This window comes from Saccostrea echinata, unplaced genomic scaffold (genome assembly GCF_033153115.1).
Source record: "Saccostrea echinata isolate AGI-Se365-2 ecotype Australia unplaced genomic scaffold, CSIRO_AGI_Sech_v1 ptg000025l, whole genome shotgun sequence".
NCBI lineage: Eukaryota > Metazoa > Mollusca > Bivalvia > Ostreida > Ostreidae > Saccostrea > Saccostrea echinata.
The window spans coordinates 15,549,607-15,569,129 of NW_026889774.1; the positions used below are offsets into that span (position 1 = coordinate 15,549,607).

The 19,523-nt window shown below is 32.0% G+C and overlaps 1 protein-coding gene across 1 annotated transcript in view; it reads left to right on the forward strand.

Moving 5' to 3' along the window:
* The window catches only part of LOC133192915 (uncharacterized), an 804,603-nt gene that overhangs the window by 643,674 nt on the left and 141,406 nt on the right, over positions 1 to 19,523 (forward strand). The gene's annotated exons all lie outside the window — the stretch shown is intronic.

The window sequence follows — 19,523 nt, forward strand, 5'->3', positions numbered from 1 at the left end:
GAACATCATACAATGTGGTTTGAAATATCTCAAAGGTCAAATAGAGTGGAATTGAAACGATTTAAATTTTTCAAAAAAATTAAATTGAATCCAAACGTTAAAATAAGGACTATCTCTGTATTTTGAAAGATGGAGAACATCATACAATGTGTTTTGAAACCTCTCAAAGGTCAATCAGAGTGAGATTTAAACGATTTAATTTTTTCAAAAAATTTAAATTGCACTGAAATATTAAACAAACGTCAACTTACATATTTTGATTGAAGAGAACATCATTTGTTGCGTTTTTTATGTTTGTGGAAGCAATTTAAATTTTTTGAAAAATTTAAATCGTTTAAATTTCATCCTATTTGACCTTTGAGAGATTTTAAAACACATTGTATGATGTTCTCCATCTTTCAAAATACAGAGATAGTCCTTGTTTTAACGTTTGAATTCAATTTAAATTTTTTGGAAAATTTAAATCGTTTAAATCTCAGTCTATTTGACCTTTGAGAGATTTCAAAACACATTGTATAATGTTCTCCATCTTCCAAAATACAGAGATAGTCCTTGTTTTAACGTTTGGATTCAATTTAAATTTTTTCAAAAATTTAAATCGTTTAAATTTCACTCTATTTGACCTTTGAGAGATTTCAAAACACATTGTATGATGTTCTCCATCTTTCAAAATACAGAGATAGTCCTTATTTTAACGTTTGGATTCAATTTAAATTTTTTGAAAAATTTAAATCGGATAAAATTCACTCTATTTGACCTTTGAGAGATTTCAAAACACATTATATGATGTTCTCCATCTTTCAAGATATAGAAATAGTCCTTGTTTTAACATTTGAATTCAATTTAAATTTTTTGAAAAATTTAAATCATTTAAAATTCACTTTATTTGACCTTTTAGAGATTCAAAACACATTGTTTGATGTTCTACATCTTTCAAAATACAGAGACAGTCCTTGTTTTAACATTTGGATTCAATTTAAATTTTTTGAAAAAATTAAATCGATAAAATTTTACTTTCTTTGACCTTTGAGAGATTTCACCTCATTGTATGATGTTCTCCATCTTTGGAAGCAGTTTTGAATTTTTTTTAAAAAAAATTTAAATCGTTTAAATTTCACTCTTTTTGACCTCCAATAGACTCCCAATCACTCTCATTCATGTTCTCATTATTTTAGATGTCCTTGATTTCATATTTTAAGGCTTTTAAATTATTCCAAATTTGAAAATTTTTGAAGTTTTAAATGCTGTAATAAAAACTCATCAAGTAGGAGCTTACCGCTTTAAACATTAGAGGATATTTCAAAATCTTACGATTTTAAAGGTTTTAAAATTTGAAATTACAGTATTCAAAACTTTCAATGATTTAAATTGAATACACAAATTTTCATAATCACAGGTACATCATGAAATCACTATTTCAGACTTAATTGAATGTCCTTGCTTTCTTCTAGGTCACTGTGTATTAAACGTCGCTGAAGAAAATCGATAACTTATACATGGGCCGTCAAAATTCTCTAACACACCTGAGCTCATATTTTCTTTAAAATTGCACCTAAAATCAAAACAAATATACTGTAAGAAAGGTCACAGGAAGACCTATCAGACGGTGTAAAAAGTTTTAAAATCGGTCAAGAAATAAAAGAGTAAAGATTTTTTTTAAAAATAAAAGGATATCCGCCAAAGATGAAAGAGTACGGTCATCCACAAGTGTCCTTGATAATGAGTTTGACATGTCCTGTCAAAAAAAAGCTAACATACCTGAGCTCATATTTTCTTTATTAGTGCATTTACAAACAAAAGAAATATATTGTTGGAAAGGTCTCGTAAAGATCTATTTGATGGTGTATAAAGTTCTAAAATCGGTCAAGAAATAAAAGAGTAATGCTTTTTAAAAGAAATCAAAGGACATCTGCCAAAGATCAAAGAGTACGGTCATACGCAAGTGTCCTTGACAATGATTTTGACATGTCCTGTCAAAACAAAAGGCTAACTTACCTGAGCTCATATTTTCTTTATTAGTGCACTTAGAATAAAACCAAATATACTGTTGGAAAGGTCTCGTAAAGATCTATTTGACGGTGTAAAAAGTTTTAAAATCGGTCAAGAAATAAAAGAGTAATGATTTTTTAAAGAAAAGTTCTTAAAGTACACTTGCACTCAAGTGACCTAACACACCTGAGCTCATATATTGTTTATTAATGTATTCACATGCAAAACAAATACATTTTTGGAAAGTTCTCGCCAAGATCTATTCGACAATATAAAAAATTTTAAAATTCGATTAAAAATTTTTTTTTGAAAAATTTAACTTTAAAATTTGAAAAATTTAAACATCTTCTTAAAATTTCAAAAGTCAGGTGCACATGTCAAGGTCACAATTCTATCATTCCTGAAAATTTCAAATTTCTATTTTGCGCAGTTTCTTCGGAGTAGGACAGACCGGAATTGCAGAAAAACGTCAAAAATACGTCATATTTCGCGACCGGAAGTGAAATCATCAAAAATGAAAAAAACGTCCCGAGGGAACATCGTTCCCTATCATCTCCGAAAGTTTCATAAAAATCCACCGAACCGTTACTGAGATACCGGTGTAGGAAAAAAAATAATAATAATAATAAGAAAAAGAAACAATACAATAATAGAAGGGTCTTCCGCTGAAGACGGAAGACCCTAATAATAAGAAACAGTAGAATCACTATAAGGTCTTCCGTGAAAACGAAAGACCTTAACTAGAAACTCATTGCGAGCAATGAGAGGTCTTCCGTCCGATTTTGAAAATAAAAATGAAAATTCAAGCTGAAAAAGTGATAAAAGAAATTCAGACACTCTGGAGATTTAACCCTGGTCGTCAGCGTGAAAATTCAATCATATAAAATTCATATAAAGACCTTTAATCCCTGAAAATTTCAAAGAAATTCTTTGAATAGTTTTCGAGAAATCGCGTGCACAAAATTTTGTCTAAAAAAAAGAATAATAACTAGAAACTCATTGCGAGCAATGAGAGGTCTTCCGTCGGATTCTGAAAATAAAAACGAAAATTCAAGCTGAAAAAGAGATAAAAGAAATTCAGACACCCTGGTCGTCAGCGTGAAAATCCAACGTACTAACCATTAACCATTCACTTTTTTGCATCACTTCCTGTCACGACCAGAAGTAACAGCGACACACGATTTTCATACGATGCAAATAAACTGATGACGGACTATCAGTCCTGAAAGTTTCAGACTTCAGTCTTTTATTGTTGCCGAGCAATTGTGAGAACAAATTCTAATTTTGAGGACAGGAAAACACGTGACCGGAAGTGAATTTTATAAAAAATCTCTAACATTTCTCTAGACATTGCAGTATCTACAACATGTATTAAAATATTTCAATTCTTTTTCTATAAGCGATATTTATGTGAAAGTTAAATATCGAAATAACGTATTTTATTTTCTTAAACCGGAAGTTGAAGTTTTTGTTTCCGGAGGAGTTTAACATATTTCAAAACAGCGAAAGAGATGCAATAAGGTGATGCAAGTTTTAATTTAAACAAGAAAAGTTGAATTTTTTGATTTCTTTGATCACTTCGTGTGACGACCGGAAGTGACGGATGACAGTTTAACCCAAATGATTTTGCCTACTCTTCAAGGTCTATTACTCATATAAGTTTGTTGTCTTAATCTCTTACCGTTTCTGAGATCTCGCTCAGATATTTTCTCACTTTGAAGACAGAAAAACACACAACCGGAAGTGAATTTTGCAAAGATATTTGACGTTACTCTAGACATTTGCAATCTGAATAACATATCTAAAAATCATTTCAAATACTTTACCTATAAAAGATATTTATGGAAAAGTAAAATACTAAAAGTATGTAGTTTTTCTCTTATAACCGGAAGTTGTCGTTTTTGTTTCCGGTGGGACCAACATATTTCGAAACTGTGAGAGAGTTGCAATAATGTGATGCAAGATTTGATTAAAAAAAGAAAAGTTGAAATTTTCGATTTCTTTGAACACTTCCGTTGACGATCGGAAGTACTGACGACGAAAACCAAGGTAATTTCGAACATCTAGAAGTCATGGTCTATCATCTCTAACAAGTCTCCAGTTCATATCTTTAGCCGTTTCTTAGATCCTTCGAGGACAAAATTTCATTTTAAAATCAGGAAATTGTCCATAACTTGGCACTGGAACCGAATTTACCAAAAAACGGAATTTTATATAAAATTCATATAAAGACCTTTTATCCCTGAAATTTCAAAGAAATTCATTGAATAGTTTTCGAGAAATCGCGTGCACAAAATTTTGTCTAAAAAAAAAGAATAATAATAATAAGAAGAAACAATAGAATCACTATAAGGTCTTCCGTGGAGACGGAAGACCTTAATAATAATAAGAAGAAGAAGAAGAAACAATAGAATCACTATAAGGTCTTCCGTGGAGACGGAAGACCTTAATAATAATAATAAGAAACAATAGAATCACTATAAGGTCTTCCGTGGAGACGGCAGACCTTAATGAGAAACAGTAGAATCACTATAAGGTCTTCCGTGAAGACGGAAGACCTTAATAATGAGAAGAAGAAGAAACAGTAGAGTCACTATAAGGTCTTCCGTGAAAACGGAAGACCTTAACTAGAAACCTTGTTGCCATGGCAACAAGAAGGTCTTCCGTACCTTCTCTGTCTTCAGAAAAGTTGATTCCTCACTAAACAACATGTTATGTTGTGCATTCCCTGTAACACCTTCATACAAAAAATAGTTCCTTCGCCATGCGCTCGGCATTTTCAAGTGAAAGTTGCGGGTGTTTTGGATGAGACCTTAAAATCCAAGGCCCCGTGTCACGGCATGCGTTGGTACTATAAAGATCCCTCACTGCTCAATGACCCCGAGTGCCGAGTGAAGGTCAAAAATCGAAGCCCTTCACCGGTATATGGTCACGTCATTATATGAGTGAAAAATTCTCGAATGGGACGTAAAACAACATACAATCAATCAATCATTCATACACAAAATATAATATAACGTTTATATTTTGAAAATATCACAAAACTGGAACGGAAAAAAAATACGAGACATCATTTTAAGGAGGGGGAACCTATGTTCCAAAACATCTTTGTGTGAATTTTTTTAAACTTTGAGATTCTCACACTTAATTGTACAAAATATAAAATTATGATAAATAAGATTTTTCTATCTACACTGATTTATTTTATTTTACCTGATTTATGCATTTCAGGTTAACCCCACCCCCCGCCTCCATGAGTCACTTATGTGACTTAGTGACATATTTCAAAACAGTAAAAAACAGATGCAATAAGGTGATCCAAGCTTTAATTTAAAAAAGAAAAGTGGAAATTTTTGATTTCTTTGATAACTTCCTGTGACGACCAGAAATGACGGTTGACAGTTTAATCGAAATTCTTTTCCCTACTCTTCAAGGTCTATTACTCATATAAGTTTGGTGTCTTAATCTCTTACCGTTTCTGAGAGTTCGCTCAGATACTTTATCATTTTGAGGACAGAAATCACGCGACTGGAAGTGAATTTTGCAAAGATATTTGAGGTTACTCAAGACATTTGCAGTCTGAATAACATATCTAAAAATCATTTCAAATATTTATCTATAAAAGATATTTATGGGAAAATAAAATACCCAAATTATGTAGTTTTTCTCTCATAACCGGAAGTTGTCGTTTTTGTTTCCGGTGGGACCAACATATTTCGAAACTGCGAAACACTTTCAATAATGTGATGCAAGATTTGATTTTAAAAAAAATGAAATTTTCGATTTCTTTGAACGCTTCCGGTGACGACCGGAAGTACTGACGACTCATAAAAAAATCGTTCCACAAGTCTACAACTCAAGCTCTTTTATCTTTTACAGTTTCTCTCTTTAGCCACTCTTGAGAAAATTCGCGGACATTTCATTTTAAAATCAGGAAATTGCCCATAACTTGGAACCAGAAGGGAATTTTCCAAATTTTCTTGGCCATGCCACAAGAACATATCATTGCTCACTAACGCTGAAAGTTTCACAGGAAATCACTGAATAGTATTCAAGATATTGCGTGCACAAAATTTTGTCTAAAAAATAATAATGATAATAATAACTAGATGCGTTTCTTGTTGCCAGGGCAACAAGTGTTCCAGAACGCTATGCTATCTCACTTCATTTAATACTTTATTGAAGGTATTTTTCTTTTGCGTTTATGCAACACATTCTTTCAACATAGATCATAATTATTAAAGGATTTCTGTAGAATCTCTCTGAACAAAGCTTAAAAAAAATAAGCAAAAACGATCATACATGTCTTCACGGAGAAAAATATTATTTACAACTGAAAAAAGAGAAAAACAATCTCCCGCCCCTGCAGGATTCGTACCCGCAACATCTGAGAAAGTTTGGATAGGTAATATCTTTGCAATGAATGCATCAATCAAAATGATGAAAACATACATAGAATTCTTAGAAGACTGTCTATTAAGGATGGATTCTTCTCATATTTCTTATAATGGCAGAATCTTGATTTTCTGAATACTCAATATTCAGACTGTTTACACTATTTTAACATCCAAAAACTTTGGTGTCATCGGCCTTGATTTTCAGTCAAGGTCATTTGAAAGTCAGTCCTAAAAATAGTACTTTTACACAGAGAAGTTTTGAAATTTATGCATATGAATACATTTTGCTGACTGAAAAATATCTTTCACCATAAAATTAAAGTTGTTACTTATTTTTGATGACCAATTCATATGAAATGAGCTGGTAAAAAGATAACGTGAAATCCTTTATATTCAATAAATATATTTAATCCGAATTTCCTCGATATTTTTTCAAAATTCTCAGTTTTCATAAATTCACATGAAATTTCATCTCAATTTTTACAATTGACCATATAATGTCAAATATTTAGATTTTTGTCTGATAAATATTCAAAGGTTCAAGATTAATTTACAAGGTAAAAAAGATATAGTAATCAGGCAAATTATCGAAAAAAAATTAGCCCGAATTTGCTCTATACTTTCTGAAATCTTCAATTTACAGAGTGTTTTTAATGTCTATAAGAAAGATTTTTAATCCCCAAAAATATATATATTTGGTGTAATTGTGACATAAATACATTGATTTCTACCAGTTATACATTCTATTTTTATGGTATTTTACACTAATGATATTCAAAATATTCATTTCGAATTTCCTCTGTCATTTTATTCTTATGAATGTTATGTTTGACAATTGTATAAAATACATCAATTTTCTAGTGGCAATTACAGAAAAAATATCACATACATTTTTCACATACATTCTTCACATGCACAGGACTAATTCAAAGCAACTTAACCTTCAATATAACCAGGAATAAATAATAAACCTTCCAAAAAGTTATGAGAAAAATCATACAAAAAATTTTCACAGACTATAAAAGATTTCAATACATTATTTATGACATAAACATGAAATCAATATACATGTATAGTGAACATGCCATTCAATGCTTAATATATGAATATCAGAGGGACTAATATACATGTCTATACATGTATATGTAGTTATATACATATAGGTCCCTGGTATTATGTTATTATTGGATATTTTACATTTGTAAACTGAGTTTTGAAAACAACAAGCAAATTCAAAGAATTGTGGTCCCCCGCTTTCAATGTCTTAGTGGATGGGATGCCATTATTTATGGCATATTGTAACTGTCTTGTTTGTTTGTCCTGTGTTATCTGTGCATCATACAAAAAGACATAAATTATTGAATTAATAACAGTTATGGCAAAGACTATAGCTTCTCAAAACTACATCAAACTTCAAGGTCATGAGGTCAAATATAATAAAATCCAAAAGATCTTCTCACAAGTGATGCACATGTTAAAAAAAATATCAGAAACCAGAGTATACAATCAGAAAGGTCTTGAAACAGGTAATGCACATGTCAAATGTAAATACCATATCTTCTCTCAATCAAACATTATTCGCAATGATAAACTTTTTAAAAATTAGGTCAAACTTCAAGGTCAAGGTCATGGGATTAAAAATCATAGTACATCTGGAAATGCTTGTCACAGGTAATGCACTTGTCAAATATGAATGCCCTATCTTTGCTCCTTCAAAAGTTAGCAAACTGATGAAATGTTTGAAAATTAGATCAAACTGGAAGGTCAAGGTCATGGGGTCAAATATCATAGCATATTCAGAAACATTTTGACACAGGTAATGCACTTGTCAAATATGAACGCCCTATCATATGACATTCAAAAGTAATCACCAAATATAAAATTTTTTGAAATTTAGGTCAAACATGAAGGTCAAGGTAAAGGGGTCAAAAATTATAGCATGCTCGGAAACACTTTGTCACTACTAATGCACATGTCAAATATGAAAGCCCTAACTATTCTAAATCAAAAGTTATAAGCAAAGATAAAAATTTTGAAAAGTAGGTCAAACTTCAAGGTAATGGTCATGGGGTCAAAAATCATAGTACATTTGGAAAGGTATTCTTACAGGTAATGTTCATATTTAATATGAAAGCCCTATCTTTTCTCATTTAAATTTAATGACCAAATTAAAGAAATGTTAATATTTTGAAAAGTAGGTCAAACTTCAAGGTCAAGGTCACGGGGTCAAAAGTCATAGTATAATTTCGAAAGGTCTTGTCACAGGTAATGAACAGGCATAATATGAAAGTCCTATCTTTTCTCATTCAAAAGTTATGACCAATTTAAGGTAATGTTAATTTTTTTGAAAAGTAGGTCAAACTTCAAGGCCAAGGCCACGGGGTCAAAATTCACAGTATATTTGGAAAGTTCTTGTTATAGGTAATGTACATGTGAAATACAAAAGCCCAATCTCTTCTCACTCAAAAGTTATGGCCAAGGTTAAAGTTTTTGTGACAGACAAACTGACAGACGAATGAGATTTAATGTCCCCTCTCTTTCGCGAAAGCGAGGGACAATAAATACCTACACATATTTATAAGTATATAATTTGTTCAGCACCAATAAATATAACTCCTCAATGTGATCATATATTGCGTAAAATTTGCAGGAGTTTTAAGATAACAAAAAAGCCATCTATGACAATCAAATGCCCTTTGACATCTTTGCCTGAAAATGACATCCTTGAACTTTGTAACAATAATATGCATGCAGCTATCAAACTTAATTTCACATTTAGATTCAAAATACTTATTCAAGGATGAAATTTCTTTTTGAGAATTTGTAGCACAAACATTTATTGATCAGTGTCAATAACTTGTATTGAAATTGAATTAAAAATTACCTCTTGAGGGTTTCTACTGCAAGTACTTGTATATGTAGTTCATTTGTAAAAATCTAAATTTTAACCCGGCCACTACCAGCAATTTTGTTTGGCATGCTCTTGCTTAAAATCACCCTTTAATTAAATGATCTAAAGCAGGCACATTTTTATGCATTCCAGAACTGTATTTTAAGATTTTAACTGTATTTGAAAATATTAAGCAACTGAATACATAGAGCTAGGTATATATCATTTACAAGTTGTTGTAATGCCAGTACATGTAAATCTTCACATTGTAATCTAATGAAAGATAATGCTTGAAAAATTCACTCTGGGAGTAAGATTTCAAATCTGAATCAAAGATTTTGTAAAGTAATCACATTCTATAAAGCGTGCACTGTATCAGGTACTTTGGAATCAAAAAAATTAAACATTATATAATCATAAATAAAACTATTTTTGACTGAAAGTTTCTGACAAAAATCAAGAATGGAATCATGCAACAAGCAGCAGTGACTTTGATAACATGCATTGACTTCCACATTTCTACAAAAACATTTCTTTGATCAGATAAATATGTAATTCCTGCTTCTGACATGATATATTCTGAGAAAATCTCTTTTCCACACAGCCTTCATTCATTTGATGTGAGAATTTCTTGCTGAACATGTGTCCACCTGGTGAAAGTCCAAACTTTTTGTTGACCTATAATTTAAAAAAAAGTAAAATATTTTACAAAGCAGCACAGATGCTGCATTACTTGATAGTTAGATAAAGTTGTGTCCATATTTCTTATACATTTACCTCAATAGTCCATCTACCAGCACTCAATGCTCAATCATCCTGCATTCTGACCTCCAGTCTTTTTTTCTAGTCTAGGGTAAAGTAGGGTTGTTTTTCTCCTAAGAATTAGACATGAACATCCCTTAGACTAGTTTTTTTAAATTAATGGAAATTGATTATAAGATTAAACAACTTATCTCATCTGTATTTCATTTACTGATTTAAATGAATGAAGATATTTTAATAGATTCTACCACATGTATAATGTCTTATATTATAGTGTATTGGATATAAATAAATAGACATTTTTTATCCTAAAAGTACAGAAAAGTAAAAAAAAAAACAATAATATAAATAGTTTTTTAACAATAATGTTTCATTTTGCTCTATTTATTAGACAATTGTGTGTTTCAATATTATTGATATTTCCACATACAATATCAAGTTATTTTTCCGTTTGATTTGTACCAAAGCGGAACACCTTACTTTTCTAATAACTTGATGATTGTTGTGTCTTGAAGTAGGCTAGTAGGCTAGTTAAAAATATAAAATTTGTTGTAATCATATACAAAAAATGCTATTTTTGTGAATTATTATTCATAACCCTGACGAACACACGAAATATATCCTCTTCAAATGTTGACAAGTCGCGATAATAAGCAGACGAAATATTCATTTGATAACATCTATAATTTCCGTGCGAATTCCCATAAATCAATACAAACCAGCATGTAATTGAATTCAATTTCAAAATTATAAAAATCTTCAGACATATATAACTAACTTACATGCTCACTGCACACGGCATGACATCAGACGAGGCAACGTGGATCTGCAGTCTTGCACAGCTGTTGCACATGTTTGTGACCTTCAAGTTCAAGCTTCCCTTTTCATGCTTTTGGCTGATCGGAATGCCCCGGGCATAAATAACTATGATTTAATTTGTCATAACTGTACCTGGGCTTCTGCAATGCTTCGATAATCATAAATGTTCACAGTTTGTAGATTTTACAAAACAACCCTCTCGGGGTTTTCTACGGAAAATGATCTGGACATGTTGACATTCGCTACCGAACTGCGAATATTATGGCGATTGTCGCAAATCAAAGAAAATAATACGAAAAATTTATTAATTTCAAAAGAAATAGATTCAACATTACTTAAACTGACAAATTAACTAATAGTTTTTCCTTCAGTATAATTAAATATGAATTTTGCATTTTACGACTTCCATAATTTATGGAGACCCATTGACGACGTAAAATGCTGACAAGAATCCATCCTTAACCCTGTAAATTTCAAAGAAAAATATTGAAAAACAAAAAAGTTGCAAATTTAACATTTTTGAATTCACTTCCGTTCGCGACCAGAAGTAAGAACGACGAAAAATAAAGGTCGATCACCATATCTCCATTTGATGATCTATCACGTCCGTGAGCTTCAATTTCATATCTTTAGTCGTTCTCGAGAACATTAACGGACAAAATTCCATTTAAAAAAAAAATTCCCCAAAAATCGCGAACGGAAGTGATTTTTCAAAAAATTTAAAAAAAACACGTCTGGAGATATTCTCACGATGCATCTTCCCTGAAAAAATCCGTTCACTCACAGCTGAGATATCGCCCTAACTATGAAAAAAGAATAAAAATAATAACTAGAAACTCATTGCGAGCAATGAGAGGTCTTCCGTCCGATTCTGAAAAAAAAAAAAACAACAAAAAATTCAAGCTGAAAAATGATAAAAGAAATTCAGACACTCTGGAGATTTAAACCTGGTCGTCAGCTTGAAAATCCAACGTGCTAACCATTAACCATTCACTTTTTTGCAACATTCCTGTCACGACCGAGAGTAACGGCGATACAAGATTTTCTCACGATTCAAATAAACTGATGACTGACTATCAGTCCTAAAAGTTTTAGACTTCAGTCGTGCAGTATTGTGAGAACAAATTCTAATTTTGAGGACAGATAGACACGCGACCGGAAGTGAATTTTAGAAAAATCTCTGACTTTTCTTTAGACATTTGCAGTATCTACAACATACATATAATTATTTCAAGTACTTTATCGATAAGCAATATTTATGAGAAAGTTAAATATAAAAATAACGTAGTTAATCTCCTTAAACCGGAAGTTGACGTTTTTGATTCCAGTGGAATCTAACATATTTCAAAACAGTGAAAGAGAGGCAATAAAGTGATGCAAGTTTTAATTCAAAAAAGGAAAAATTAAAATTTTTGATGTCTTTGACCACTTCCTGTGACGACCAGAAGTGACGGCTGACGCTCTGAACCCAAATGGTGTTGCTTACAATTTAAGGTCTGTTGCTCATATAAGTTTGGTGTTTTAATCTTTTACCGCTTCCGAGATCTTGTTCAGACAACTTCTCATTTTGAGGAAAAAAACACGCGACCGGAAGTGAATTTTAGGTTACCCTAGACATTTGCACTCTGAATAACATATTTAAAATTCATTTCAAATACTTAATCTGTAAAGAATATTTATGGGAAAGTAAAATATTCAAATTATTTAGTTTTTCTCTTATAACCGGAAGTTGTCCTTTTTGTGTCTGGTGGGACCAACATCTTTCGAATATGCAAAAAGATGCAATAAAGTGATGCAATTTTTAATTAAAAAAAGAAAAGTTGAAATTTTCGATTTCTTTGATCACTTCCTGTGACAACCGGAAGTGACGGCTGAACTCTAATGTTTTTTCTACATCTTAAGATCTGTTGCTCATATCAGTTTGGTGTCTTAATCTCTTACCGTGTTCGAGGTCTTGCTCAGACAACTGACAATGTGATATTCTTTGCATGTAAAATTATATTTATAAATGCTCGTAGTAAAGACGTCTAAAATATTACATGGGTCTTGCAAAATGCAAGGATATTAACGATTTCTTTTAAAAAATGAGAATAGCGCAGAATTCAAAAAGAAAAGAACGCTCAGTATCGTTTCTAAAGATGAAAACGTAAATTAAAACTAAGAAATGAGAAAGAAAATTCAGATATAATTGGGAATAAACCCAGATCGCTTGCTTTAAAATTCAATATGGAAACCACTACACCAGCGCAATTTTACCATCCATCATTGATTTTTACTTTGTATCAATGCTTGAAGTAACAAGAGTTAAGGAGGATAAAAGGTTTTTTTATATACGGCGGAATTATAGAATGCAAACTAGCTAGCCAAATTTTGTGCAAGCAGATTAACATCGGAATTGGTTAATTGAGTTTAATTAAACAATAACTGTCAGCAGAAGAAATAATCTATTACTGATAAACAGATGATACTGTATACTTCTTTTATTCCTTATACATATATATTCAACTTTTTATTCCATGCAATTCCATATACATGTATTTCATGTCCATGTTATTTTTTTCTGCTCTTCTGTATCAGACCATTTGTCTACTATGAAAAGGGAGGGATGTTATAATACATTATTTCGCGCCAAACGTCAGGAGCAGATCTTTGCGCTTTTCTTTAAAATGTTTGTTCTATTGAATGGTTTCCATCATCATGTATCATATGTACCGTACAAATTACTAATTTTATTGTATTTGGGGGTCAGAGTATTTATGTTTTCAAAGACAGATTATCCATTTCCAAAATCTGCCAGATCCAATAATTCCTGTACATTTCATTGATCCTTATGCTAGTTTCGTTCAACAAGACGTTCGGCTATCTCCGTAAACTCCGACCAGCTCATCGAAGTTTACTGAGACGGCCGCCATTTTGACCCCGCTTCAAATTTTAAAATGCAAATATCTAGAGTTTGAATTCATCAATTTTAAAACAAAATATATTTTAAGTATTTTTAGAACTGTTTCTATAAACCATAATAATATTGAAAAACAAAAAAGTTGAAAAAATCCATTTTTGAAATTCGCTTCCGGTGGTGACCGGAAGCATCGACGACGCACAAAACATTGATCAGAACATCAACAAGTCATGCTCTATCATCTTTGACATGTCTCCAGTTCATATCTTTAGCCGTTCTAGAGGAGATAGGAAGACAAAAATCCAATTCAAAATTAGAAAATTGGCCATTACATGGAACCGATAGAGATCTTTTGAATTTTCTCCTCAAAGTTCATAATAATGTCCATTATCCCTGAAAAAATCACGGAAAACCACTGAATAGTTTTTGAGAAAACGCGTGCACAAAATATGGAAGGAAAAATAAGAATAACAATAATAATAAGAAACAGTAGAATCACTATAAGGTCTTCCGTGAAAACATGCAAACATACTAACCATTAACCATTCACTTTTTTGCATCACTTCCTGTCACGACCGGAAGTAACTGCGATACAAGATTTTCTCACGATTCAAATAAACTGATGACTGACCATCAATCCTGAAAGTTTTAGACTTCAGTCGTTTACTTTCGCCGAGCAATATTGTGAGAACAAATTCTAATTTGGAGGACAGGTAAACACGCGATTGGAAGTGAATTTTATAAAAATCTCTGACTTTTTTCTAGACATTTGCAGTATCTAAAACATACATGAAATTATTTCAAGTACTTTATATAAGCAATATTTACGATAATTGTAAATATAAAATAACGTAGTTTATCTCCTAAAACCGGAAGTTGACGTTTTTATGTCCGGTGGAATCTAACATATTTCAAAACAGCGAAAGAGATGCAATAAAGTGATGCAAGTTTTAATTCAAAAAAGAAAAGTTAAAATTTTTGATTTCTTTGATCACCAGAATGTGTTCTCAGAATATAGCTCGGCAACAGTAAACGACCGAAGTCTAAAACTTTCAGGACTGATAGTCACTCATCAGTTTATTTGAATCGTGAGAAAATATTGTATCGCCTTTACTTTCGGTCGTAATAGGAGGTGATGCAAAAAAAAGTGAATGGTTAATGGCTAGCACGTTGGATTTTCACGCTGACGACCAGGGTTAAATCTCCAGAGTGTCTGAATTTCTTTTATCACTTTTTCAGCTTGGATTTTTGTTTTAATTTTAAGAATCGGACGGAAGACCTCTCATTGCTCGCAATGAGTTTCAAGTTATTATTATTATTCTTTTTTTTTTGACTAAATTTTGTGCACGCGATTTCTCAAAAACTATTCAGTAGTTTTCAATGAAATTTCATAAAAAATGAGTTATCATATGATCTTTGTTCATTACAAGTAAAATTTGGAAAATTCGCTTCCGGTTCCAAATTATGGGCAAATTCCTGATTTTTAAATGGAATTTTGTCCGCGGCGTATCTAAAGAACAACTAAAGTTATGAACTGGAGACTTATTAGAGATTACAGAACATGTCTCTTAGATTACCAGAATCGCCCTTTCGGGCGTCGTCACTACTTCCCGTCGCTACCGAAAGCGAATTAAAATAGTCGAATTTTTCAACTTTTTTGTTTTTCAATATATTTTGGTAATATTTTTAGGGTTAATAGAGACTCTTTTCATATCTTAAGCCGTTCTTTAGATCTCGCACGGATAAAATTTCATTACAAAATCAGGAAATTGTCCATTACTTGGAACCGGAAGCGAATTTCTCCAAAATTCTTTCAAATGTAACAATGGCATTTTATAGCACATTATCCCTGAAAGTTGGATAAAAACCATTGAAAAGTTCTCGAGATATTGCGTGCACAAGATTTGTCTAAAAATCTATTTTTTAAGATTTCTTCTGATTGACAATTTTAAAAACAAATTATATATGAAGCATTATAATAAGAGTCTCTATTACACCTATTAAAATAAAAAAAAATATTGAAAAACGTAAAAGTTGAAAAAATTACATTTTTTAATTCGCTTCCGGTAGCAACCGGAAGTAATCACGACGCACGAAAAGGCAAACCCGCATATCTAGAAGTCACGTTCTATGCTCTCCAACTAGTCTCCAGTTCATATCTTTAACCGTTCTTTAGATCTCGCACGGATAATATTTCATTTTAAAATCAGAAAAATGTCCATAACTTGGCACCGGAAGCGAATTTCTCCAAAAGTCTTTCAATTGTAACAATGGCATTTTATAGCGCATTATTCCTGAAAGTTTGACGAAAAACCACTGAATAGTTCTCGAGATATTGCGTGCACAAAATTTGTCTAAAAAATAAGAATAATAAGAATAACTAGACACTCATTGCTAGCAATGAGAGGTCTTCCGTCCGATTTTGAAAATAAAAATGTAAATTCAAGCTGAAAAAGTGAAAAAAAAAAAATTCAGACACTCTGGAGGTTTAACCCTGGTCGTCAGCGTGAAAATCCAACGCGCTAACCATTGCGCCATTTCAACTCCCGCTTCAAAGTGAAAATGACGAATATCTGGATTTTGGATTTATTAATTGGAAAACAAATTATATATTTAGCATTTTGAAAAGAGGCCCTCTTAACCCTACAAATATTACAGAAAAATATTGAAGTTGAAAAAATCGATTTTTAAAATCCGCTTCCGGAAGCGACCGGAACTTACGACAACGTCAACATCATTTATAATGTTGAAAACGTAAATTTAAGCAAACAAATTCGGGATTAAACCCAGATTGCCTTCTTGAAAATTCAAAATGGAAGCCACTACACCAGCGTAATTTTACCAGCCATCATCGATGTTTACTTTATGATATTGCCTGAAGTAACGAGCGTCAGGGATGTTAAAAGTTTTATTTATATATTGCGGAATTATAGAATGAGAGCTAGCTAGCCATATTGTGTGCAAGCAGATTCACATCGGAATTCGTTTCTTGGGTTTAAGCAATAACAAATAATCTATTACTGTTGAACTGATGATACTGTTTACTTCCTTTATTCTTTGTGTATTCTACTTTTTATTCCATGCAATTCCATATACCTGTATTTCATACAAACGTGTCCGTGTAATCTTTTTCTGCACTTCTGCATCAGACCATTTTTCTACTATGAAAGAAGAGTCACAATACATTACGTCACGATAAATCTTCGAGCCTTTTCTTTGAAATGTATGTTCTATTGAATGGTCTCCATTTTCATATATATTATTGTATGTACCGTACAAATTACTCATTTTATTGCATTTGGAGATCAGAGTATATATGTTTTCAAAGACAGATTATGCATTTCATAATCTGAAAGATCCAACTATTCGTTCATATTTCATTGATCCTTATGGTAGTTTCGTTCAACAAGACGCTCGGCTGTCTCCGTAAACTTTAACCTGCCAATCGGCAATCCTCGACTGACTCCGCTACGCTCCACACAAACCTCGGAAGTGATTGGTGGAGAAATATGCATCAAATCGATTACATTTCTCAGCCGGAAACTGCCTTGTAACTCATTTCATATTTTACTCTGCATAAAGTTCTTCAAACTGCATAAAGTTCTTCAAACATTTTTTTTTCTCTTGTCTAATTCTTCCTTGGATATTGGTTTTGATTACAACATCATGTAAGTAGTCTATGAAAGCAAAACATAGTGTTGGGAGTGCTTCAAAGTAACTCAGACTTCAAAGGTATAACATTTGGAGAAATTTCAAATAAGATAACATGACTGTATAAGCAACATGGTAGAAAACCATTGACGTCCGAGGTTAGTGTGCGAGGAACGAACCACCCGAGGAGCTCCGAGTTTCGACCTGCTCGTCGGAGTTTACAAAGACAGCCGCCATTTTGGACCCGCTTCAAATTTTAAAATGCGAATATCTAGAGTTTAGATTTATCAATTTGAAAACAAATTATATATTAAGTATTTTCAGAAGTGCCTCTATTAACACTACTACTGTCAAAGAAAAATATTGAAAATCAAAAAAGTTTAAAAAATCAACTTTTTAAATTCGCATCTGGTAACGACCGGAAGTAATGACGACGAACGAAAAGTCACGTCCCGGCTAGTATTTATAACGATCTATAATCTCTGAAAGTTCCATATTGATATCTTTTACCGTTCTTGATATTATCTGTGGACAAAATGTCATTTTAAATTCAGAAAATGGTCCGTAACTTGGCACCGAAAAGGAATTTCCAAAAATTCTCTCGGATAGAATAACTTCAGATTACAACACATTGTTCCTGCAAATTTCATGTAAATCCATCCAGTAGTCTTCGAGAAATCGCGTGCACAAAATTAGATGGTCAGAAAAATAATAATAACTAGAAACTCATTGCGAGCAATGAGAGGTCTTCCGTCCGATTCTGAAAATAAAAGCAAAAATTCACTCTGAAAAAGTTATAAAAGAAATTCAGCGTGAAAATCCAAGAAAACTAACCATTAACCATTCACTTTTTTGCATCACTTCCTGTCACGACCGGAAGTAACGGCGATACAAGATTTTCTCACGATTCAAATAAACTGATGACTGACTATCAGACCTGAAAGTTTTAGACTTCAGTCGTTTACTGTTGCCAAGCAATATTGTGAGAATAAATTCTAATTTTGAGGACAGGTAATCACTCGACCGTAAGTGAATTTTATAAAAATCTCTGCAAACTTTTTCAATCAAAAAGGTGAAAACATACATAAAACTCCTAAAAGACTCTCTATTAACCCTGTAAATCCCAAAGAAAAGTATTGAAAAACAAAAAAGTTGCAAATTTAACATTTTTGAATTCACTTTCGTTTGCGACCGGAAGTAAGAACGACGAAAATTAATTGTCGATCAATATATCTACATTTGATGCTCTATCACCTCAGCAAGTTTCATATTCATATCTTTAGCCATTCTCTGTTGATACTGTTTACTTTCTTTTATTCTTTATGTATTCAACTTTTTATTTCATGTAATTCCATATACAGGCATGTCCATGTAATCTTTTTCTGCACTTCTATATACTTCTGCATCAGACCATTTGTCTACTACGAAAGGTTGATCACGATACATTATTTCGCGCGAAATGTCACGGGTAAATATTCGCGCATATCCTTCGGAATGTATTTTCTATTGAATGATGATGGTTTCAATGAAATTTCAAAATGTATGTTCTTATAACCTGAATATCGAGCTTGAGAAAGTATATTTATCATATTGTACTTATTATATATCGTATGGATAAGTAACACTGAAGCAGTGATTTAGGTAAGATTTTCTACAAGTTTTATTTTCCTGTTTACCCCCAAAGTGGTTACGCATTCATGAAAAGACTGGAATGTTTCGCCCAAAAACATGTCTCGTCCTGCAACGGTCAAGGAATCTGATACCATTTATGTTCAATAACAACATCTTTCAGAAAAAAAAAAATTATATCAACTTCATTAAACAATCTTTAAAAAAAAGTGGTTTTCTTATTTTGGTCTTTTCTGTTCATTTAATATGACACAAGCCTGCATGGGGGAAAACAATGGCCACGTAATAATTACTAAATATTGATTGCTTTAGTCAGGCAAGTTTCTTGAAAATCTATTACTTATAACCATGGTTTAGGATCAGTTTTTCCGTGGTGTAAAACAAAAGGTTGTAGTTATTGTATTTCCACTTGTAGTCATGTCGTTTTTCTACTTTGAGATACAGACAAGAACAATTATAGTAGACGTTTGTGGAAACCCCGGATTAA